Source organism: Choloepus didactylus, chromosome 6 (genome assembly GCF_015220235.1).
Source record: "Choloepus didactylus isolate mChoDid1 chromosome 6, mChoDid1.pri, whole genome shotgun sequence".
NCBI classification, from domain to species: domain Eukaryota; kingdom Metazoa; phylum Chordata; class Mammalia; order Pilosa; family Megalonychidae; genus Choloepus; species Choloepus didactylus.
The window spans coordinates 143243542-143268130 of record NC_051312.1 but is presented as its reverse complement, the minus strand read 5'-3'; the positions used below and the strand labels follow the sequence as shown (position 1 = coordinate 143268130).

Below are 24589 nucleotides of genomic sequence, written 5' to 3'. Positions count from 1 at the left end.
TGGTAGCTATTTTCTGCAGTTATTTGTCTTTTTATTCTTACCATGAAGTTTTTGTTCTTTCAGGCTTCCAATATCTGTATTACCAATACTGTATTAAATATCTTTTGTATGAAATTCCTATTATGCTGTTTGTTTTCTGACTGAACCTTGTCTGCTGGAGGGGTCACAATTTAAGTCAGAATGATGATCATAGGTGGAGTTACACTGGGAATCATAAGAAATCTCTCAGTTCAGTTTGGGGCAATTTGAATTAGAGGCATCTGAAAGACATAGAATAAACTTCTAAGGGGCAGGGCAATGGTCCAGGCTATACATATAGATCAGAACTTATCAAATTTTTCAATTTTGACTCCCAGAAGTCTTTATAAAATGTGTGGCACTAAGGTAGAGGTATTTTGATTTTCAGAATTGTGCAGTGGGTAGAGGCCAAGGATGCTGCACATCCTACACTATATAGGAAGTTCACAAGAATGAAGAATTGTTGTGTTTAAAAGCCTTTAGTGTCCTAGTTCAGAATCTCTGTATATATATATGATGTGGAATAGGAGAAAGGTAAGAAGTGCTAGGAATTATCAGTCTCTTTTCCTGTGCCAGCCATGTTCCAAATACTTTATGTGAATTAACTCATTTAATCCCCACTACAACCCTATGACAGCATGACACAGCTCTTTTTATAGATGAAGATAAAAAGTTCAGAGGAGTTTCATAACTTGTTTAAAATCTCACAGGGAGTAGAGAAGTGTGCATTAAATTCTGTCTTGATGGCACACTTTTAACAACTTTATTACATTACTTCATTGAAATCCATAAGCATGGATAGTGTTAAAGCAATGAGCTGGTATTTTCTGTGTGCACTCCCAGAAGCTTGTAAGAAAGTACTAGAAATGGCAATCATAATGTCCCTGGAACTTCTTCTTTAAGAGCTGTGCTTATGATTGTGATACTAAGGGGAAATGAAAGGGGCCAATAATCCCTTGCACTGGGGATTAGGAATTCCTCATGTGAAATAGAAGCTGAGTAGAACATTGAATCCCAGAGGATCCAATAGTTGGTCCATGATGCAGGGTGTCAGCACAGGCTCAGTAATGTCTTCCCTCAAGAGGCTAATCTGACTTGGGGGAAAATCATGTGGGAGAGGATAATTCTCTGCACTTCTGATCAATCTCTCTAGAACTATAGGACCTGAAGCCAGCTGACTGTTTTGAGGTTCTTTGCAAGTGAAGATGAACTTCTGGGCAAATTCTTAAGTAGAAATGACAGCTTATTACCCAGAATAACTCTCCTAGCATGCTGAAGATTGAGGACAGTGCTCATGGCTGGTGTTTCTTTCATTATTAGAGACTCTGTCCACTGCAGGTCAGTGGGGAAAAAGGGTCCTCAAGGCCCAGCATCACTGAGGTCTCCAGGCAAAGAAATCATCCCTGATTTTCTAATTTCCTTACAAACCCATAGCTACATAACTCAAGGAATTTGGGGGGGAGCACTTGATGTGATCCTGGGAGAAGCCCAAGTCATAGGGAGGAAATGCTGAGGCTTTAGGAGGTCTCCCAGCACTCTCCTCTGCACAGTGACCCACAAGCCGAGCAAGGGAGAGAGAAGAGGGAAGGACAATCTGTACTCTCAGGCCTGGGGAATGTCCTCAGGAGTTCAGGCTCCTGGATGCCTTCCTGTGTGTCTTCAGACAACTTTCATCTTGTAAACCAGCAGATCCAGAATTACTTCTGCAGACAAAGCCAGAGCATTCATCACTGATGTTGTCTTCACCCCTGCTCCTATAGCTCATGTCTGGGAAGTGAATGGCTGTGGAAAATGTCTCTTTTGTGACTGAGTTTATCCTTATGGGATTAACAGATCAACCTGAGCTCCAGCCACCCCTGTTTTTTCTATTCTTGATGAATTGTGTGGTCACTGTGGTGGGGAATTTATGCCTAGTTAATCTTATTTGCCTCAGTTCCAGCCTTCACACCCCAATGTACTTTTTCTTCTTCAATCTGTCCTTCATTGATTTCTGCTATTCATTTGTCTTTATCCCTAAAATACTCATGGGCTTTAATTCAGAGAAAAACATCATCTCCTTTGCAGGATGCATGACTCAGCTATTTTTCTTCTTCTTCTTTGTCAGCTCTGAGTGCTATGTGCTGACAGCCATGGCCTATGATCGCTATGTGGCCATTTGTAAGCCCCTGCTGTACACTGTCACCATGACCCTTCAGGTGTGTTCTCTGCTCATGTCTGCTTCATATGTGATGGGGTTTGCTGGTGTGATGGCTCACACAGGGTGCATGATCAGGCTGACATTTTGTGATTCCAACATCATTACCCACTACATGTGTGACATCTACCCCCTGCTCCAGCTCTCCTGTGGCAGCACCTATGCCAATGAGCTCATGTCTTCAGTTGGTGTGGGCATAGTTGTCATAGTTTCTAGTCTCATTATCTGTATCTCTTACACTCTGATTATTTTCAGTATCCTTCACAGGCCATCTGCTAAGGGCTTGTCCAAAGCCTTTAGCACCTGTATCTCCCACTTAATAACAGTTGGCCTTTTCTGTTGGATCTGGGCTGCTCACTCATGTCAAGGCATCATCTGCTGGGTCTTTGGGACAGGAGAAATTTTTCTCAGTGCTTTATACCAATGTGGTGCCCATGCTGAACCCCCTTATCTACAGCCTGAGGAACAAGGATGTCAGACTTGCTCTGAAGAACACCCTGAAGAGAATAACAAACAGGGCAGAACCAGTGGTGCTGCCTTAGTCCCTGCCTCCATTGCTGTGTCTTTTACTTCTCTTCCTGCTGTTCCTCATCTCCTTCTTATTTTTTTGCATCTCTTCTTCTTTCCTTCTAAATTCTTTATCGAAGATTATTCAGTCCAATGTCTTTTTTCACTTTTCAATGTAACCGTTCTTTCAGTATGTGTATTTTATTTATCCAGTTTGTTTCTTAGAAAAAAATCTTAATTCTGATCCATAATATGCATCATATTCTTTACAAATACTCCTGAATGATGTCTCCTCATCCTGTTCTCTAGTTGAGGAAATAGTTATATGTCTTGACTGAGTTCACACAGCTAATGTCACAAAATCCAGTGAAGGAATGAAGGGAAAGAAAAGGAGATTGTGAAGGAAGGGAGAGAGAATCTGGAGAGTTGTTTCAGAATGAGCCTGAAGGTGGTGTCATCCTGGGAATGATGCCTCAGCCAAAATGACTATAGCAGAGAGGGGGGTATTGTCAAACTCAAAACATGCTCATGTCCCGGAGAGGTTAGGTAACAGAGGGGATCATAAAGCCCCAGCCACAAAGTAAGATTTAATCACAATCCAATTTACAATAGTGATCATTTCCTGTGATGGTGAGGTTGAGGAGCTTGTGGACAAGCCTTCCTGCTGAGGAATGCCACATTTTTCATAGTAGCATATGGACTTTAAAAAGCCTGTTTGATATTATTCTGTTATTTTATATTTTGTTGAAACCAAAAGTAGAGTTATTCATGATAATGAACAGCAGTAGGAAATAGGCCTCCCCAAATCTGCTTCATGTGTGTGTGTGTGATACACACAAAACAACTGTCCACCATTGCTTTACTGTGATTGGGGAACAATGTCCATCACAGGATATATCTGCCAAGGATCATAGTTAAGTACGTGTATAAATCCTATAGGTAGTGTTTATTTTGGATTTTAAAAATATCTTTAGAATATAATAATGTCTGTTAAAACTATTAGTTAATCTGATTAAAATTATTACTAGGAGGGCAAATCATCAAATATTTACATGTAGTATAAAATTTTTCTCACTATCATAATTCTTTTTAAAACTCAGTCTCCTGAAGCAGAATCTGAATGCATACTATCTACATCTGTCCTTTTAGCTATGCTCATTAAATTTCCTGGTTAAATAGCTTAAGACTGGTTTTGATCTTGGTCTAAAGCACATAGTTTTAAATTTCACTCTTCAATAAAGACATAAACTAAGGCATACATCACCAATGTTTACATTCTTGACTTAACTAAAAATGTCATGTTAGTCACATATGTAGCACACTTGTGATCTGAGAACTATATTGTATGCACAAGCACTCACTGGTGGATTTTGAGTAGGCAACAGCCTGGCTCAGTTCTGGGAAGTCAGTATGTTCATTTTACAGGTTGAACTTATATTCTTGTATTGTCCTACAAAATCTAATCACTTCAATTTTTTAAATTAAAACCACATTTTATAATATTTGTAAAAAGATTGTTTAAATTTTAAACTAGCTTTTTGACATTAATATAAATAAGAAAACTTGATACAAAAACTTTAGATATAAACACTCATTTACAGGTGTTGAATGTTTGCAAATATTTTATCTGTAAACTGGTGAATTTCTTAAATCCATTGGTATTGTTCTATACATCTTTCTCATCCTGTTGTTATATCATAGTTATCACATAAAATGTAGAGGGTATCTGATATGACAGCACACAATGACTTTGGAAGGCAGGAAGAACAATGAGTCAACAGTGTACTCAATGCCCCATTCAACAACTAAACCAAAAAGTAGGTTTAGCACCTGAAGGCCAGCTATAGCAGGCACATGCAGAAGGGGCAGCACCCATGTGGACAAGTGCTCTTGGGGCTGTCAAAGGCCCCAGGAGCACAGTGTGCAGCCTTAGGTGCTGCAGTCTTAGTGATGGGAGCCAGGCTGGGGATCCTGGTGGTCCCTGCTCCAGGCAGAAGCCCCAATCTTGGTCTCCCTATATCAGACACTTCTCCCCCTTTCCAGCTGTTGTGTCCTTTTAGTGGCATCTAAGCTAGTTGCAGTGTGACTTCTCTAATACTCCACAAGATTTCTGCAAATCTGGTGTTGTTATTTTGAAATATTTGAAATTTAAAAATGAGATTTGATTCCAAATTGGTTGAACATTAAATTAACATTTAAAGGATAGTTTCAGAAACTAAGTGCTCAAATGATCTCTTTGTGTTCAGGCTTTCCCCTTCTCATCCCCTCACCCCAATAAAAAGGTCAACATAATTGTGGTAGCACAAGTCATTGTTTTGGATTTGGAGGCATTTCTTATTTTGAGCAGTTTGAAAGGATTAAGAGATATTGATACTTTTTGACTAACGTGAAATGCTCTCTATATAAGGGTAGCATGATGCCCCCTTCTTCAGGTATATAAATAGTATATGTGTAAATATATACATGCATTTGAGTATATTTATTTTTCATTAACACATGCATACATATTTCTATGATGAGTTGATTATATTGAGTCAGGTTAGTTAATTTAAAGCTTAAAAGAGAAAGTTTATTTTATAAAAATATATGAAATGTATTATCCATCTAAGGTGAGTAAACACAACTTCCTCTTAAAAAAAATACTTCAGAAGCGTCTTTATTGTGGTAGACCATGCTGGTACCTTCCACTCCTGCCTTATGTCAGAATCCTCTTTCCATGACAGAGGCTCTACAAGGGAGATACTCATTTTTCCAGTTTTCCTTGCAGCAAGTGTTGGCAGCTGCCCTTATTCTGACTAGAGAAACAAGAGGAAGTCGTGCATCGGCTTCATATGAAATTTACTTCATCCTTTACAAGGAAAGAAGTGTGAAGGGAATACTTTTGTCTTGTTCTCTTGCTCTCATTTTTGGATTTAGTTGTGTGAAGATGTGATTCTTGGAGCTATGACTGACATTTTATGACCCTGAGGTGAAAGCCTGAGGACTAAGCCAACAGGCAGAGGACAATGGAGTGGAAGAGCCTGGCAGCTTGATGAGAGAGCTGAGCCATTGAAACAACCCTTGACGCTTTACCTCCAGATTTATTGTCATGTCAGAAAAATACGTGCCTATTTAACAGGGCTTTAAGTTGAGCATTTGGTAATATGAAACTTTATAAGTTACATCATGGGTTAGGGATAATTCTTGAATATAAAATTTTAAAAATACATAATTTTATTAGATAAATGTCTTGGTGAATTTCTTTTTCCATTTTTATAAACATTGTTGAAAAAAATCTGTCATGATGAGAAGAGCAGTTTGTTCAGTTTTAAGCTTAAATGTGAAATATAAGCTATTTCAATTTGCTGGTGTTTGTTGTCCATTATACCCACATTTTCCCTGAAATGAAAACATTTGCTTATTTATATATTCTGAAAGAGTTAAGATCCTGCATAAACCTAATGAAATCAAAATACTTAAAGCAATCAGAATATTTCATTCATGGCTTCTCATAAAACACTAACTCAATTTCTCTTTTAAGTTTAAGAAAGGTGGATTATACAATGTTTTAAGGATATAAAGTTTGTTACAAGTCTCCAGTGCCAAGGGGTAATGAAGAAACTGAAAGGTCTAGAGCTAGAGAGACAGAGCTGTGTTTTCAGAAATTATTCTAGCTGGAGTGTAAATGGCTGAATTACAGTGAATATGTAGGAAATTCTAGAATAATGGTTAGAAGTCACTACAGTTCAGTGACACAGGTCGGCTAAGTCCTACAAAGTTTCTCAGTTTGGGTGGTGGCTGTGATTTTGATTGGAGGACATTGTGGAGGGAGTTCAATTACATTGTTTAGCATGTGACATGTGAAAAAATTCTGAAGGTTTCAGCCAAAGACAAACTTCATTTTCACAAATATCATTGAATCGCAAGTTGTACTCTTTACTGCACTTAGCACCAGGAGCAAAGTAGCACACAAACAGAAGTGATCTTTGTCATTGCAGAGCTTATAGTTTATGTAAGAGCACACAAATTATAAGAAAAATAATAATGTCTGACATGGGCTATGATGGTGCTTCTACTGGAAGCTAGGAAAACCTAAATCATGACAGGTGATTTTTATTCCATACTTACCATATTCTGTGCATTGTTTTAAGTACTTGCCTTATATTAACTCAATTATATGTCACAATCACATAAGGAAACATATGCTATTATTCCCATCCCTATCTTACCTGTTCTCTTAAGGCAGAGAGGGTTTAAGTGCCCACAGTGTTAGTAATTATGGAGCTAAAAGTCAAATAAATACCTGCCCTCTACACAGAGTCCAGATTCTTAACTACTATCATGAGAAGAAATTGATGACATCTGTTACTATAATGGTATGTTTAAGGATCCATAGGACATTCAGGAGACATTTCAGTAGGTTTTTCAAAATAAGTGTATTGGAAGGAAGGCAAAGCATATTATTTGGCAATATCCTGGAAGAGACAACAAATGAAGTCAGTTACTGTAATCCTTGAGAGTTTCCTAATGAAGTAATAAAGAAGCCTATAGGCAGAACCCATGCAGAAATAAACCTTATGATATGGGAAGAAAGAAAGAAAGAAAACCATACAAGAGACATATTTCCCTTCAGAGATGAAGATGGTAGGAATATGGGAGTTCCAATATAGCTCTGCATTGGGGGATGTATAATCCCTAGCCTGACTTGAAACCTGAGAAAATACTGAATCCCTAAGGAATTAAAAGATTTGTCCTCTATGGTGTAAATACAGCCCCATTATTTCCAGTATCTATTCCCTGGGGAGGAGACTAAGCAAGTTTAAAACTGCTTGTAGCCTAGTGCATTATATTACTAAACCAACATTAAATCTTCTAGATTTTTGCTAAAGGATGTCCATTTTTTCTCTGAGGGAGCTCACAGATAAAATCACATGTTATCTGTTGCTCCAAAGATTTCCAGAGTATACTGGAAATTAAGGCTGCCCTACTCCTCTTAGAATCAAAGGAACCAAAGCTCAAAATTTGAAATTACTCTTTGAGGAACTCAGGGGTGAAAAAAGAGGGATCAGTAGGCTCAGAGGTTTTCTGGCTTAAAGAGGGTGAGTTTCTGAATTTCATTTGTACACGTCCTCCTTATTTTAAGATGGACATCCAGGGGTTAGGAAATGTTGCTTTGTCTCCCATATGGTGGACTCCTGACATGCAAGTGAATCCGGTGGAAGAATTATTTGAGAGGGCAGCAGGTAATGTTCAGAGACACAGGCCCTCAGGATTCCCATATCTCAGTGCGTAGGTTCCATCTGCTGTGAGGAAACTCTTTCTTCTCTAGAAATGGATTTTCTTTTGGGACTTTGGGCAGCTGATGGCCATCTCCTAGACATTCTTACCTCAGTTGTGAACTAGAAACAGTATTCATGGTTCATGCAACAGTGTCTAATCTGCATGAGAGGCAGCTCCAGGTTGCCAGGGCCTCATCCTCCAGTTTTATCACTGAGGGGAGGGCCCAGGTGAGTGAAGAGATGGTGAGAAGAGAGAGAAGGATTCTGTCCTGGTCCATCTTCCTTCTCTTTTATTCCTTGGTTTTTCCAGCTGTCATGTTTTCTAATGGCTGCACTTTTCTGACACTGTGGTGAAATTAGTTGGGTGCTCTTTACTATAATTTACTTTAAGGATCTACTAATGGGAAATTTGTGTCAGTTGGTATCAGGGGTGAATGCAGAATCTGGGTACAAGACATCCCCACTGTAGACCTCACTCAAATGAGAGGAGATATGATGGGAAGATCTGGGTTGCCCTCTAATGTAAAACTTTTCTGTTTGTCCTTACAGATCCCCCATAGCAGAATGTCTTCTGGAAATGGCTCTTTAATGACTCGGTTCATACTTGTGGGATTAACAGACCTTCCAAGTCTCCAACTCCCTCTGCTCTTCCTCTTTCTAGCAATGTATATTATCACCATGCTGGGAAACTTGACCTTGATAACTCTACTTGTGGTGAATTCTCACCTTCACACACCCATTACTTTTTCCTCTTTAACTTGTCCTTCATAGACTCCTGTTATTCTTCTCTTTTTACACCAAAAATGCTGATCTACTTCTTATCAAAGAAAAATATTATCTCTTACCAGGAGTGCATAGCACAGCTTTTCTTTTTCTGTTTATTCATTGTTTCTGAGTGCTATGTGCTGACTTCAGTGTCCTATGATCGCTATGTGGTCATCTGTAATCCACTCTTGTATAACATTGCCACATCCCCTAATGTGTGCTCCACCCTTCTTTGGATCATATTTGATGGCATTTTCTAGTGCCATGGCCTACACTGGATGCCTGCTGAGACTGACCTTCTATGATGCCAACACCATCAACCATTATTTCTGTGACATCCTCCCTGTGCTCCAGCTCTCCTGCACAAGCATCTTTGTCAATGAGCTCGTGTTGTTCATTGTGGGGAGCATCAACATCATTGTGCCTAGTGTCACATGGTTTCATTCTCTCCAGCATCCTCCACATCAGTTCCACTGTGGGCAGGTCCAAAGCCTTCAGCACCTGCATTTCCCACATAATAGCCATTTCTCTATTCTTTGGATCAGGTTCATCTGCATACCTTCAACCATCTTCAGCCAGTTCTATGAATGAGGGGAAAACCTCTTCTGTCTTTTACACCAATGTTGTTACCATGATGAACCCCTTAATCTACAGCTTGAGGAATAAAGATGTAATACTTGCCATGAGAAAAAACCTGAGTAGGAGAATATTTTGATCATAAATAGGATTGCCTGTGCAGGTACATTCAGGGCAAGGAGGTTTAGTGTGTTTAATTTTAATATATTTGGTGGCAGTTTTCTTACCCAGTTTCATTATTATCATGAAGAAGAAATTTGAGCCTTCTCTCAGTAATTAATTTCCACTTTTGTTAGACTAGCTCTTCTTTTCCTCACCATTTGTACAATTTCTTATCCTTCTCACCTCTCTTTCTGTTTGAGTATAGCAATTTGGAAAGAATTTATTATATCTATATTTACATTGTCACTTCAGTCTTCTTGTTTTCTCTCTCATGGAATGTGATGAATGGTTCTGCAGTGATTGAATAAAGTAACACCAATGTTACCTTTTGTCTTTGGAGGGAGCAGGGATCTTGGTATACTTTATCTTGTGGCATTGGGAGCATACGTCAAACAACATGCCTCCACTCCAGTCTTTCCATCCTCCACTAAGCAGGAGTATATCTCCTTTAAATGCTAGTGTATCACAGAGATAGAAGGTTCCATAAGGGTATGAAAAATAAATCCCATTTGCAGATGTAATACTGTGAAACATTGCTTCTTTCCAAAAAGTTCTTATTATTTATACCCAAACAAATCATAACAGATGGCCAGTATGTATTTATTTCTGTGATAGGAAAGTTAAACCTTGAAAGTAATTGACTTATTTGAACTGAGTAAGTTCCAAGTTCCAGAATTCTAGACTATTGCTCTTTCTTATATGAGATGCTTCTATTTGATTTGATTTTATTCCATAGACATGTGATATGAGCAAATGTTTCTATTTTGAAATTGACTGTACTTTGTTTCAGGAGGCTACATGGATTTCTCTGATGGGTTTTGCTCTTTTTGTGTATGAAAACAGTTTGATGATTCCTTTTGTGGGAAAGAGGAGGTTTTTATGGTTAGTGTAGGTTAGAGGTGATTGGCTCAAAGATAAAACTGACTTCTGCAAAATAAACCAAATGAATTTGGAGTGTTTGCTGACACTTTTATTTTAGAGAATATTGGATGGAAGATAAAGGAGACCAGCAATATGTCTACCAGGCTGGGGTCCAAAAGCTGCAGCATCAACAATGAGAGGTCCTTGTGGGGGGTTGGTCAATATGGATTTAGAAACTGCATTTCATCCTGAATTTGTGGCCAGTGTAGAAGCATATTGTCTTTATCCTACATTGTCCATAAAGCGGTGAGAAGACTTACACTTTGCAGTGACTACATCATTAGTAGTTTTCAGGGAATGAGGGAGGAAGAGCTCTGGTCATATTTTTGGGGCATCAAGTAGAAACAGAATAGGAACTTCAGGAGATAAATGGTAAGTGGAAAACAAAACAAGAGCTAAAATTAAACCTAAGGGAGGGGCAAGATGGCAGCATAGGGAGGAGTGTAATTTAGTCAGTCCCCTGGAACAACTTAATAAACAACCAAGATCAACTAGTAAATAATTTGGAATGACTGCTGGGGGAAACCCTGACATCCACACATCATACACCAACCTGGATTGGGAGGACTGCCTGAGATTGCAGCATAGAATCTGTAAGTAAAAGTCATGGAACTGTGCCGAGAGCCCCCTACCCCACGGCAGGCCAAACACCAAAACCTCACTGTGGTAGAAATTTCCAGCACTCTCTGATTGAGTGACTATAGCTCAGCTGAGCTCCAACTGCAGTTTTAATTAACAAATGTGGACCCCCAACAAGCAGACTGAGGGTTTTACTGATGACAGACTTTAAAGAAACATCTGTCCTGGGAGGGGGAGCCCAGAAGACCAGGTGTTACCTCTGGCTGATGAGTGAAACTGGGGGGCCATGTTGTGGCTCCAAAAGGGGGCTTGCTACCCCTTTTTCTCTCTCAGACTCAGGGGCTCAGAAGAAAAAGCCACACCCATTTTCAGTTTGCAGTGCTCTGACCCAGATGAGTAGTGATAACAGATCAGAGAGACTATTCAAATGCAAATGATAACTTCCTAGAGGGTATATCTTCCCTAAGAGTAAGGAGGTGGTGCCCAGCTTTCCCATCAGGACCAGACCCCAGAGCCTGGGGGAAAACATCCAAAACAGAAACTAAAGAGGCCGCACCTCCTTACGCCAGTCAGGAGCAATAGGCTGACAGATGCCACCTGCTGGGCAGGTTAGGAAAAGCACAGTGACTGGAAACCTCACAGGAAAGTCTGTGATTCCTCTAAGATACACCCTGAATATAACCCCATTCTGAGCCCTGAACCTGTTCTGGTCTGGGAAAATCTGACTGGGGTAACCAAGGAAGCCAGATGCCTAGACAACAGAAAACTACAATTTATACTAGGAAAAACAAAGATATTGTCCAGACAAAGGAACAAATTTACACCTCAGTCAAGATGCAGTTGAGATATTGTTTCACTTTAATGAAACAGTCTATTAAAGATTTTCGAAGAAATATGCTAAGTCAAATAAAAAAATAAAACAATGAGTTCAGGGAAGATACAACAAAAGAGATGAAGGCTATAAAGAAAACATCGGGCAAACATAAGGTAGAAATCAAAAGTTTGAAAAAACAATTGGCAGAATCTATGGAAATGAAAGGCACAACACAAGAGATGAAAAACACAATGGAGACATACAACAGCAGACTTCAAGAGGCAAAAGAAAACACTCAGGAACTGGAGAACAAGACACCTGAAATCCTACACGCAAAAGAACAGATAGGGAAAAGAATGGAAAATATGAGCAATGTCTCAAGGAATTGAATGACAACATGAAGCACATGAATGAACATGCCATGGGTGTCCCAGAAGGAGAAGAGAAGGGAAAAGGGGAAGAAGCAATAATAGAGGAAATAATCAATGACAATTTCCCATTTCTTATGAAAGACATAAAATTATGGATCCAAGAAGCGCAGCATACCGCAAACAGAATAGATCTGAATAGACCTACACCAAGACACTTAATAATCAGATTATTCAACATCAAAGACAAAAAGAGAATCCTGAAAGCAGCAAGAGAAAAGTGATTCATCACATACAAAGGAAGCTTGATAATACTATGTGCAGATTTCTCAGTAGAAACCATGGAGGCAAACAGGAAGTGGTGTGATATATTTAAGATACTGAAAGAGAAACTGCCAACCAAGTATTCTATATCCACCAAAACTGTCCTTCAAATATGAGGGAGAGATTAAAATATTCTCTGACAAACAGACAATGAGAGAGTCTATGAACAAGATAACTGCGCTACAGGAAATACTAAAGGGAGCACTACAGACAGATAGGAAAAGACAGGAGTGAGAGGTTTGAAACACAATTTTGGGTGACGGTAGCATAGCAATGTAAGTACACTGAACAAAGATGACTATGTGAGTATGTTTGAAAGAAGAAGGTTAGGAGCATATGGGACACCAGAAGGAAAGAAGAAAGATAATGACTGGGACTGTGTAAGTTGTTGAAACCTAGGGTGCTCAACAATTCTGATAAAATATAGAAATATGTTTTTACATGAGAGAGAACAAATGAATGTCAGCCTTGGAAGGTGTTAAAAATAGGGTGGTATTGGGGAAAAAATACCATCAATGCAACTTGAGACTATAATTACCAGAAACTTTGTATTATGCTTCCTTTAATGTAACAAAGGCAATATACCAAAGCTAAATGTGTATAAGAGGGGGACATAAGGGAGTGTGATGGGACTCTTGGCATTGGTGATGTCTGACTCTTATTCTACTTTAGTTTAATTCTTTCTTTTTGTTGCTCTTTATCTTTTTTATTCCTTTCTGTTTTTTCTGCTTTTGTCTTTCTACCTTCTTTAACTCTTCCTCCTGCTTTGTGGAAGAAATGGAGATGTCCTTATATAGATAGAGGTGATATTGGTGAATACATAAATATGTAATATACAGAGAACCATCAGTTGTTTACTTAGGACAGAAAATATGGTGGGTGAACAAAACCATTTTAAAAAAAGGTTGATGAAGAAAACTTGAGGGCACTACATTGAGTGAAATAAGTCAGACACATAAGGACAGATATTGCAGGGTCTCACTGATATGAACTAATTATAATATGTAAACACATAGACATGAAATATAAGTTAACAGGATATAGAACAAGGCTAAAGAATGGGAGAGCAGTTGCTTACTACAAGCAGAATGTTCAACTAGATTGAACCTAAGTGTTTGGATGTGGACAGAGGTGCTGGTAGCATGTTATTGTGAGAATAACTAACAGTGCTGAATGGTGTGCAAATGTGGTGGAAAAGGGAAGCTTAGAGTCAAGTGTGTCACCAGAAGGAAAGTTGGAGGTTAAAAGATGGGAATGTATAAAACAGTGAATCTTGTGGTAGACAATGTCCATGATTAACTGTACAAATATTAGAAATCTCTCTCATGAACTAGAAAAAATGTATGACACTATAACTAGAAGCTAACAATAGAGGGGTATATAGTGAAAACATATACCTATTTGCAAACTTTGTACTACAGTTAACAGTATTTTAACATTCTTTCATCAACAGTAACAAATGTACTGTACCAATACTATGAATCAATAATGGAGGGAGGTAGTTCAGGGTAGGGGAGGATTGAGTTTTCTTTTTTGTCTTTATTTCTTTTCTGTAGTAATGAAAATATTCCAAAAATTGGAAAAAAAAATTGTGGTGATGGATGCACAGCTGTATGATGGTACCGTAGTCAATTGATTGTGCACTTTGAATCTTTGGATAATTGTATGGCATGTGAACAATCTGAATAACGTTAAATTTAAAAAAATTAAAAAATATTAAAATAAAACAGAGGAAGCCTATTAAGAATTTCCTAATAAATTGTATCTTTAAAATAAAAAAAGTTTGTTACAGACTACTTTTGAATGTTCCGGGATTGCACATTGCATTTATTCCAAGTTGGTAAGTGATCTGAAGTTTGTTTTTTTAAAAAACGTATACACTTTTGTTGGTTTCCTTGCTATGCTCTTGTTTTTCAGCTTTTCCCCTCCATGCTGCCCATTCTGTGCTAGGATCAGAGGCTCCTTTTTCCTCTCTGCAAATTAGAAAGCTGAAAGAACATAAGAGCTCATTGCTCTAAATTGTTTTCTCACAAACACCTCCTCCCTTGAAAACCTAACAAAAAGTTCACAGACAAAAAAACAAACAAAAAAAGACTTAGCTTATTAAATTTCAGAAAAACAAAATTAAACCTAAAATGATGGGGAAATGAAATGCCATATCTCCTCCTGCCCTGTCCATTATGGGAAAACCCAGATATACGAAGATCACAGGATCTCTCTGCATAGATGGATGGTTTAGTTTATTTGATATCGAGGAAAGGTAAGCCAACAGGGCTGGAGGAACAGGGAACAAGAAATCATGCTTGATTTTTGTTGACTTCCCTGTGTTACCCCATATCTTGTCCTTATAAGTAGAGGAAATGTGGATTCACTCAGAAGAAGTCAGAAGTCAATTAAGAGAAAACAAATCAAGTCAGAAAATATGGTAGAGAGTCACATGTCAGAGGTAGACATGTAAGTTAAGGAACCCCAGATGGCCATCAGGCCACCATCAGAACGCTTCAGACTCCCAGAGAAAACATGGCCTGTTGAGACTTTGACCTTGGACTTCTAGCCTCCAAACTATGAAACAGAAATTCTTGTTGTATAAGCCAACGCATCCTGTTGTATTTTTCATAGCAGCCCTGGTAGACCAGGATGTGGTTTTTCAAGTAACAATTGAAACAATTTCTAAGGTATCTATAGTAATTACTATTTTACCATTTATCTGATGTCCATTCAACATTAAAGGTTGTGAATTTTATCCTTGATTGTTGGCATGTTTGTTTTCTAGATGTTCACCAGGGCTAATTCCTTCTTTTTTAGTTTGAATTCTCATTCCTGGACCCCATTGTCAACCTCCTTGATTTTCACATAAGTTCTCTTATGTTCTATTTATATAAAATTCACCAATGCTGGAGTGTTTTTAAGTCTTTTCCTTGCAGTACTTTTGGTAAAATTATGTACCAATTGATAAAAGTTGTGTATAAGTAAATACATAACTGTGCTCTTTGGGATCCTCTGTAGACATTGCAGAGATGCAATGCTGTATTCTTCATCTGGACAAATACGGTGAGTTCTGTAGTCCCTGGGGTAGAGTTAACACTACAGCCCACTCACCTCAACTCATGAGTGCCCAGGAATATCGTATAACAGTCTCATTTTATCAATACTGATATTTCCACTGGGATTCGATGAAATTCCTTTGTTGTAAATTGTGCATGCAGCTTAAAGTAGAATCAAATCCTCACATCTTGTCCTGTCCTTTTGTTCCATTTTCCTTAACCCCCCACCTTTTGTTTATTTGGACTATTGGTTCTTTTTGTGAATGATCAAATTGTACCACATGCCACCTACTGCTGAGTGCCTCCAACCTCCCAGTGCATTGAGTACTGAGCAGGTCATTTATTACTCCACATATTATTGCCAAAGTTGCATTAGCAGGGGTTGATTAAAGGAGAAATCTGTATCTTAGGATAAATAACATAGCATGTTATAAAAAAGGAAGAAGGTGATTTACATTATAAAACTTGCATTCATTACTATAAAAGGGCATCAGATATCTTGCAAAAGACCTTATTTTTTTTTGTGAATTTTATGATTCACAAAGAATAATACTGCACATTAAGTCAGAGAAAACTTTTTAGCCATTTCTATTATCAATGAGGTTTATCATAAAGAGAGATATACATTAATGATAAATTATGTTACTAGAAATATTTCTGAACTTAAACTCTATCTCAATAGACAATAAAAATCTTTAGGGTAGAGGTTGTAGTTCCTTATTTATCCAATGCTTCTTCTACTTTATATATTTAGAGTATCAGCTTTTCTCTGTGGACAAAAATAGTTTTTGACTGGAATTTCTTGTTTCAGTAACAATAATTTAATATTTATTATAACAAATAATATTAATAAAATATAATAAATATATGAACAGCAATAATAAATTTAATTTTAGAGTGTAATATTTTTGTGGCCTCTAATATGTTACCAAAATAATACCATTTTTAGTTTTTATTTTAATTTGTTTTTATTTTTACCTTTTATATTTACAAATTGTTTTTGCAAAAATGATGTACATAATGTCTTTATGCTCTTCCACCACTTTGTGTTATAACTATAGTTGCATTATCAAAATCAGAAATTTAATGTTTAATATTCATCCTTATTCAAATATGAACAATTGTTCCCAATTATGTCTTTATTTTTTTCAAAATCCATGAGAAAATCCAGGCTCAGACTTTGTATTTAATTGTTACATCTTTTTAATTTTCTCCAGTTTTGGACAGTTCAGCAGTCTTATTTGTTCTGCATGATATTGACTCCACAGTTTATTGCCACAGACAGCTTTATTTTAGAGAAGTTGTGGGTTTACAGAACAATTGTGCAGAAAATACAGGATTCCCATATACCACCTCATTAGTAACACCTTACATTGGTGTGGAACATTTGTTACGATTGATAATAGTATATTTTATATTTATACTGTTAACTATAGTCCATGGTTCAAGCTAGGGTACTGTGTATGGTGGTTCTATGGATTTTGTTTTTAAAATTTTTATCTCTTACCATTTATATACCCTAAAATTTCCCCTTTTAAGTGCCTATTTCTCTTTATCCTTTGCTCCTGAATTTTAACATCCAGTGATTATACTGGCCTGAGAGAATTCTTAGTGAAGTGTTTGTCAAAGGATGATTTTTATTATCATCTTTTCTTCTACATATATTCTACCACATTTTGTTTACCCATTCATCAGTTGATGGACACTTAGGCTACTTTCATCTTTTGGAAATTGTGAATAATGGTACTATGAACATCAGTGTGAAAATGTCCTTTTCTCTGTGTTTCATTCTTCTGGATTTATACCTAGTAGTGGGATTGCCAGATTAAATGGCATTTGTTTACTTAGCTTCCTGAGGAACCACCAAATTGTCTTCCACAGCAGCTGCACCGTTTTACTTTTCCATCAGCAATGAATGAGGGTTTATGTTTCTCCACATCTTTTCCAATGCTTGCAGTTTTCCTGTTTTTCTTTTTTAATAGTAGCCATTCTAGGAGGTGTAAATGATATCTCATTTTAGTTTAGATTTGCATTTCTGTAATAGCTAGTGATGTTGAAGCATCACTTCAGCATCTTTCTGAGTCTTAGTGAAGTGATCCTTTCTGACCTTGGTAATCAGACCATCAGGTTTGAGGCTTTTAGTGATGACACCTTTCACTTGTTCACCCTCACCTGAGAGAAGCTGGCAGCCAGTGGTCCTGTCAGTGGCCACTTGTGACCGCAAGTGGATGACCTGGTTAGAATGGACCCTGCACTGAGGAGGCAGTGACAGAAAAGGATCATGAGAGATCAGGCCTTGGTCACATCATCTGAAATGCTGGGTCAGTCTTTACCTGAATCCAAAGAGCCAACTGAAATTTCTACTTAACAAAACTACATTATTTTATCATTTAAGCTTTTTATTTCCCAAATGCCAGCTTTGCTCCCAGTAAGTTGGTTCTCTGACTGTGGTTATGAACGTGTACCTAAATGTATGTATTTTCTTAAGTACATAGCATTAATCAGCAAAAGTGATGGCTTACACTTATAAATTACCTTTTGCCTTGAAAAAGATGCTAAGCAAACATTCTTGTTTACAACGCATGAAAAAGTCAAATTGGCAAATTTAAATTGTAAATAAAAAACATTGTTTAATTTGAATACAACACCTCCTTTTGGTGTTCTAAATTTATGGCTATTTCAGGCACTAGTTTATACCACTTTACAATACTTTGAGATTTACTGTTTTAACAAATCTAAGTAACATGAAATTCAGTCATTTCATTGTTTTATTTTACCATAGCTGTTTTGAAAATTTGACACTAGGTGCAATGAAAAGCATTCAATTTCTCTCCTATTATTCTTTGTATATGGTATAGGGGCTAGTTCTAATTTTCAGCTTTTGTGTTTTTACATTTTTTTTTTACTAGGGAAGTTGTAGATTTACAGAAAAGTTATGTTAAAAATAGAGCATTCCTACATTCCCCCTTTTGTTGACACTTTGCATTAGTGTGGTACCTTTGTTAAGGTTGATGAAAGAAGATTAAAATTATAGTATTAACTACAGCCCATAGTTTACATTAGGCATGTTTTTTCCCCACATATACCACCATATTATTTACACCTTATACTAGTGGAGTACATTTGTTATAATTTGTGAAAGAACATTTTTATTCTTGTACTGTTAACTCTATTCCATCGTTTATAATAGGGATCACTGTATTATACAGTCCCATGTGTTACCTTTTAATTTTTATTTCTAATATGTATAGGACCTAAAATGTCCCCTTTCTAGCACATCCACATATGTAATTCAGTGCTGTTAATCATATTTGCAGTAACGTGCTACCATCACTACCATCCATTTCCAAAATTTTGCAATCAACCTAAATAGAAATTCTCTTCAAATTAAGCATTAAATCCCCATTTTCTGCCACCAATTTCCCTGGTAACCAGTCTTCCATATTCTAACTCTATGAGTTTACATATTATAATTATCTTATATAAGTTGGATCATACAATATTTGTCCTTTTGTGTCTCACTTATTTCCTTCAGCAAGGTATCTTCAAGATTCATCCATGTTGTCATGTGTATCAGAACTTCATTCCTTTTTCTGATTGAATAATATTCTATTGTATGTATATACCACATTTTGTTTATCCATTCATGGGTTGATGGACAGTTGGGTCACTTCAATCTTTAGGCAGTTGTGAATGATGCTGCTGTAAGCATCAATGTGCAAATACCTCTTTGAATCCCTGCTTTCAGTTCTTTGGGTACCTACCTAGTAGTGAGATTTCCTGGTGATATGGTAATTCCTTGCTTCTCTTTCTGAGGAACTGCCAAACTGTCTTCCACAGTGAATGTACTATTATCCATTCCCACCAGCAATGAATGAGTGTTCCTATTTCTTCACATTGTAGGCAACAGTTTTAATTTCAGTTATCTTTTTAAATAGTGGTTGTTGTAATGGGTTTGAAATGATATCTTGTGGTTTTGATTTGCATTTCCCTAATAGCCAAAGTTGTTGACAATCTTCCTGTGCTTTTTAGCTCTTTGTATATTCTCTTTGGAGAAATGCATATTTGAGTCTTTTGTCCATTTTTTAATTGGGTAGTTGTCTTTTTATTGTTGAATTGTAGGATTTCTTTATATATTCTGAATATTAAACTTTATCAGACATGTGGTTTCCAAATATTTTCTCTCATTGAGTAGGTTGTCTTTTCACTTTTGTGACAAAGTCCTTTGATGCACAAAAGTTTTTAAAATTGAGGATATCCTATTTATTTTTTTCATTTGTTGCTTGTACTATGGATGTAAAGTCTAAGAAACAATGGCCAACACAAGATCTTGATGATTTTCCCAAATATGTTCTATTAGGAATTTTATATCCTTGGTTCTTACAGTTAGGTCTTTGATCAATTTTGAGTTAATTCTTGTATAAGGTGTGATATAGGGCTCCACTTTTCTATTTTTTTATATGGATATCCAGTTCTCCCATCACCATTTGTTGAATGAAGTGGGCTCCCTCCCCTTAAACTGTAACAAGAGAGTCCCCTTCCCCCTCAACTGGTAATGACTGCAAAGTAAACATTAGAGCCCTGAGAGGAAGGGAGTGAAACTGTGCCATTTTAGGGAATGAGACTTGCAGATGTATTCATTAGCCAAGCATAACCATTTCAATAATTAACCATTGCACTGGCCTTGAGAAAATTTCTCAAGGTTGCTAAAGATCTTAAGCACCCATTAATTAACCGCCCACTCTGCTTTTGTCAAAGTAGTTTGCTTGCATTTTCAGGATGTGATTTCTGCCTATATAAGTCTCAAGCACTCTCCAATCGCTGCTGCTGCTTACTGAACTCCCTGCGTGGAGTGACAGGTGGCAGTCACCGGGCCTGGCTAATAAAAGTCTCTTTAAATTTTGTTTGACTGTCTCATACTTTAACTCGTGGGCACCGTAACTTTTGGAGGCCCCAGCGAGAATTATCCTTGGTGTATTCCGAGGCTTATCGGTCGAGACAAGGTCCGACTACCGGTCCTCCCCCGGGGGGCGCGCATGAGAGTCGTTCCTCAGCCCCGGCAGAGAACCGAGTGGTCGGGCCTCGAGATTCAAAAATCTGCCTCTGGAGCCATCTGGACGTGGGCCCACAACAGTAAGAGATCTCTAGTCTGGTCTGGTGGGGTACCCCTTTAGGGTCTTTAGGAGGGCTGGACGCAGCCATAACTCTGAGACCCGGCCTCGGACCATGACGGTGGCCGGTGGCCTCAGGTTTTAGGTTCTGGTACAGGTTCGGAATTGGTCTCTTAGCACAGACCTAGTCTCTGTTTTGTGTTTTGTTGTTAGTGTCTTTGTTCTGTTCTGTTTCTGTTTTGTCAACTGTCAGTCCTGCAATGGGTCAGTCTCTGTCTGCTTCCGCTTGCTCTCCATTGCAGTGTTTCTTAAAAAATTTTCAGGACTTCTGCCAACGAGCTGCAGGAGCTGTTAGGGCCCTTTGCAAATTCAAATGGCCAACCTTTCCAAATTCTAATTGGCCCCCCCGAGGGCACTCTAAATTTGCTAATTACCTTTCAGGTTCAAAGAGTCATTTACGGGAGTGCAGAACACCCGGATCGGATTCCCTATATTGAAACCTGGATTGGCATCTTCACTGACCGCCCCAAATGGCTTAATCATTTTTCTGCATATTGTGCTGTCCATGGGCTCCAGGAGGGCTGGGGTGGGGGTGAGCAGGCCTTTTGTTTGCAGGCAGCGGCACGTGGCTACAGACTCGGGTGTTGCCTTCCTGCTGCCGGGCCAGGCGGGCAAGCCTATCCCCACAGTTTGAGCGCTGGTAAACAAGTGCTGAAGTGGTGAGCAGGTGCCAGGACCTGCCTCTGGCCAGGGTGCAAGCTTTCCCCTGTGAAATGGGCCACCAGTGAATTATTTGTCGATGATCAGCAGTCACCAGCTGGACACTGACTGAAGAGAGCAGAGATGGGTCCCCAAGTATGTGAGCCAGGGAGTGGTCCCCAGCATCCTTTGTTTTTGGTATTTCTGTTCCATCATGGGTCACAGGACATCTGTCTGCTTGTACATCCAGGAATGTCCAGGAGCCAGTGTGTTCCCAGATCCTGGAGACATGCCAGCCCCCTGGGAGGTGGTGTTGACTGCTGGCCTGGTGCTTAAAAAGTGGCTCATCTTTTCTTAGTGACTGCACTTGCTTTTCATCTTTCAGCCTCTGACCTCAGAAAATCCTTTTGTACTTTCTAGAAACAGCAGACCACTGTTGGGGAGTGTCAGCCAAAGCCCCACTGAACAGCGTATTTGGACATCAAAAACAGCCACATGGAAAGGCCAAGGTCAGGGTGGGGAGAGGTTAGTGAAGACAAGTGGCTTCTCTGCATTCAGCCAGGAGGTGGGGGTGGGGGCAGAGGCTCCCCATGGGGCATGGTAAGCCTCACGCTCATCCCTGTGACTGAGCTGTGCTGAAGCTGACCTGCCAAGTGACAGCTGTCTCTCTGGAGCCCACCTGTCTATGTCTGAGGCACCATGGTGGTACGAGTGCTGCATGTCCTCACGGGAACCCTGCTGGAGGCCAGAGGCCACTTCCCTGGGCAGGGGGCGAGGCAGGCCACCTGAGGGCAGGGAGGTGCAGGCTGCCACTCGGCTCCCTGGGACTAAAATTGTTCAACACCGAAACCATCCAAAAAGCAAAATGTACTCATTCTAAAGGGCCACCCAAAAGGCCCCCAGTCCTCAACCCCTCCACAGAATAGTCCCCCCTTATCACGGCCCCCACCTTATTCTGTAGGACCCTCTGCCCCTAGCGCGGGGCCCTTTCCAGGAATAGTTCAAGTTCCCCCCTACCCTAAGTTCAGGAGGACCCCTTGTTCCCACTCTGGAGTTTGTAAATAGCTTTTAATACTCATTTTTAAAGTAGTTTTATATTGCAGAAGTTCATGGTATATCATTTAATGCAAAAATGAAACCATTTTACTTCAATGTTATTAAAAAAGTTTATTTTATTAGGAAGTAAATGTGTTATTGCAGTGTTTTGTGGTCTGTTTAAAGGCTTTTGTTTAGCAAAGTGAATGTAAAATACAGTAAAATGTTAAGTTGCCATCTACTTTATGAAATCCATCAACTTGGAATTTTTTTAACTCTATCAAGGAAGTGAGATGTGCAATAAATAGTAAGTATGCATTCATGTTTTTATGTCATGTTTAGAAATCCATAAAATTGCTCCACTAACTGGATTTTTGCTGATGACTGAATTGTGGATTAATAATAGGATCATGCCCTTAGCAAATATTTAGTTTTGTTTTAAAATTTAAGTTAAGAGATTTCTAGAACATTCCTTTCTATGGTTCTTAAATGACATAAAGTAATTGTGCAATGTTGCTAATAGTGAACCTAGCAAGCTGCATTCAAATTCAAATATGTTGGAATAAGTAATCCCACAAAATTCTATTTGGATCAAGTCCTCATCCCTTGACTGTGTGAAAAAAGTACTCTCCTTCCAGTGAAAAATTATCACAGAAGTTCATTAAATGAGACTCTGACCCAGTGTTCTTACTGTATTTTACATTGCCCCCCTCCGAACTCCCGGCACCGAGGCCCACCTGAAGCCAGGCCCGAGGCACCATGCCCCTTGGGAAAAGACTCAGTCCTTTATTTGTTCGGGCCCCTAATGGTGGGGCCCAGCTGCTCTATCTCACTGGGCTGGGCAGGGGTCCCTGCTGCTAACCACCTCCTCAAGGAGGGACCCAGAATTTAGTTTCTGGTCTCTCCATCCAACCCTGCTCCAGCTGAAGCTTTTGGTATTTATTCTGGGCAAAAGCCCAGACAGTATACTTTATATTAATTGCTTCAATTATACTTATTAAGCACCTACTGTTTTAGGTGCTAGAAATACAAGAGGGTCAAAACCCCCAAGAACTAATCTCTTTGTTAGAGTCTGTTTTCTTTACCCATCAGCCCACATGGGACGATTGTCAACAACTTCTGCAAACCCTTGTCACATCAGAAGAGGAAGAGAATCCGTGCCCAGGGACGGAAACTAGTCATGGGACCAGACAGTCAACCTAACATGGAAGCAAACCACCTCAAAACTGTTTTTCCTTTCACCCAACCCCGGTGGGACCCTAACATGAATTAAGGTAAGGAGGCTCTCAAATGGTACCACCAGACTCTAATGGGGGCTCTCTGAGCAGCAGTGCAGAGGCCTACAAATATGTCCAAAGTAACTGAGGTGACTCAGGGGGCCACTGAGTCCCCTGCTGCTTTTCTAGAGCACCTCCAGGAGGCTTACTGATTATACACTCCTATAAATCTGAAGGTGCCAGAAAACAGGTGAGCAATTAATATTGCTTTTGTCACCCAGTCAGCCCCAAATATAAAAAAAATTACAAAAGTTAGAAGACTTTGAGGGAAAGGTACTAAGTGAGTTGGTGAAGGTTGCTCAACAAGTTTTCACTAATAGAGAGTGTTCCGAAGACTTAAATAAAAAAAAAATGGTAAAGGTCCTACTTGCCATGAGTGAAAACCAGGGGTGGAATAAAAACCGTAAAAGGAACCAAAAATTTGAAGAAAAGTCGGGAGGAGGTAATAGACTGTCCAGTGAGAAAGGAGGACAAAGAGGGCCCGCTGTAAGCCAAAACCAATGCACGTTCTGTAAAGAGGAGGGAGACTTTCAGACTCTAAAAAAGGCACTCACTCAGGCCCCAGCCTTAGCACTCCCAAATCTCAAAAAGCCATTCCAGCTGCATGTAGCCAAGGCATAAAGGGCAGCAAAAGGAGTGTTAACACAGTGCTTAGGGCCATGAAAATGGGTCGTAGCCTATCTTTCAAAGCGCCTCAATCCAGTTGTGGCAGGCTGGCCTGTCTACACAGACAACCGGTATGCATTTACCACCGCACACGTGCAAGGAACCATCCACCAGGAACGTGGTCTCCTAACCTCCAGAAAAAAAAATATGCCCGAAGCAAAGAAAAATGCTTTCTCCAACCAGACGGCCAAAGAAGCAGCCCTAAAACCAGTGGGGCCCCTCCAAGTCTTGCCCCTCGTACCACCTCGAGTACTAAAAGCTGTTCCAACTT

General features: G+C 39.0%; 2 pseudogenes; both read left to right on the top strand.

Annotated features, from left to right (window-relative positions):
* The first annotated feature begins 1772 nt into the window (after positions 1 to 1772).
* On the top strand, positions 1773 to 2754 carry LOC119537734 (annotated as a pseudogene).
* Positions 2755 to 8112: 5358 nt separating this feature from the next.
* LOC119537395 lies at positions 8113 to 21138 on the top strand (annotated as a pseudogene).
* Positions 21139 to 24589: the final 3451 nt, after the last annotated feature.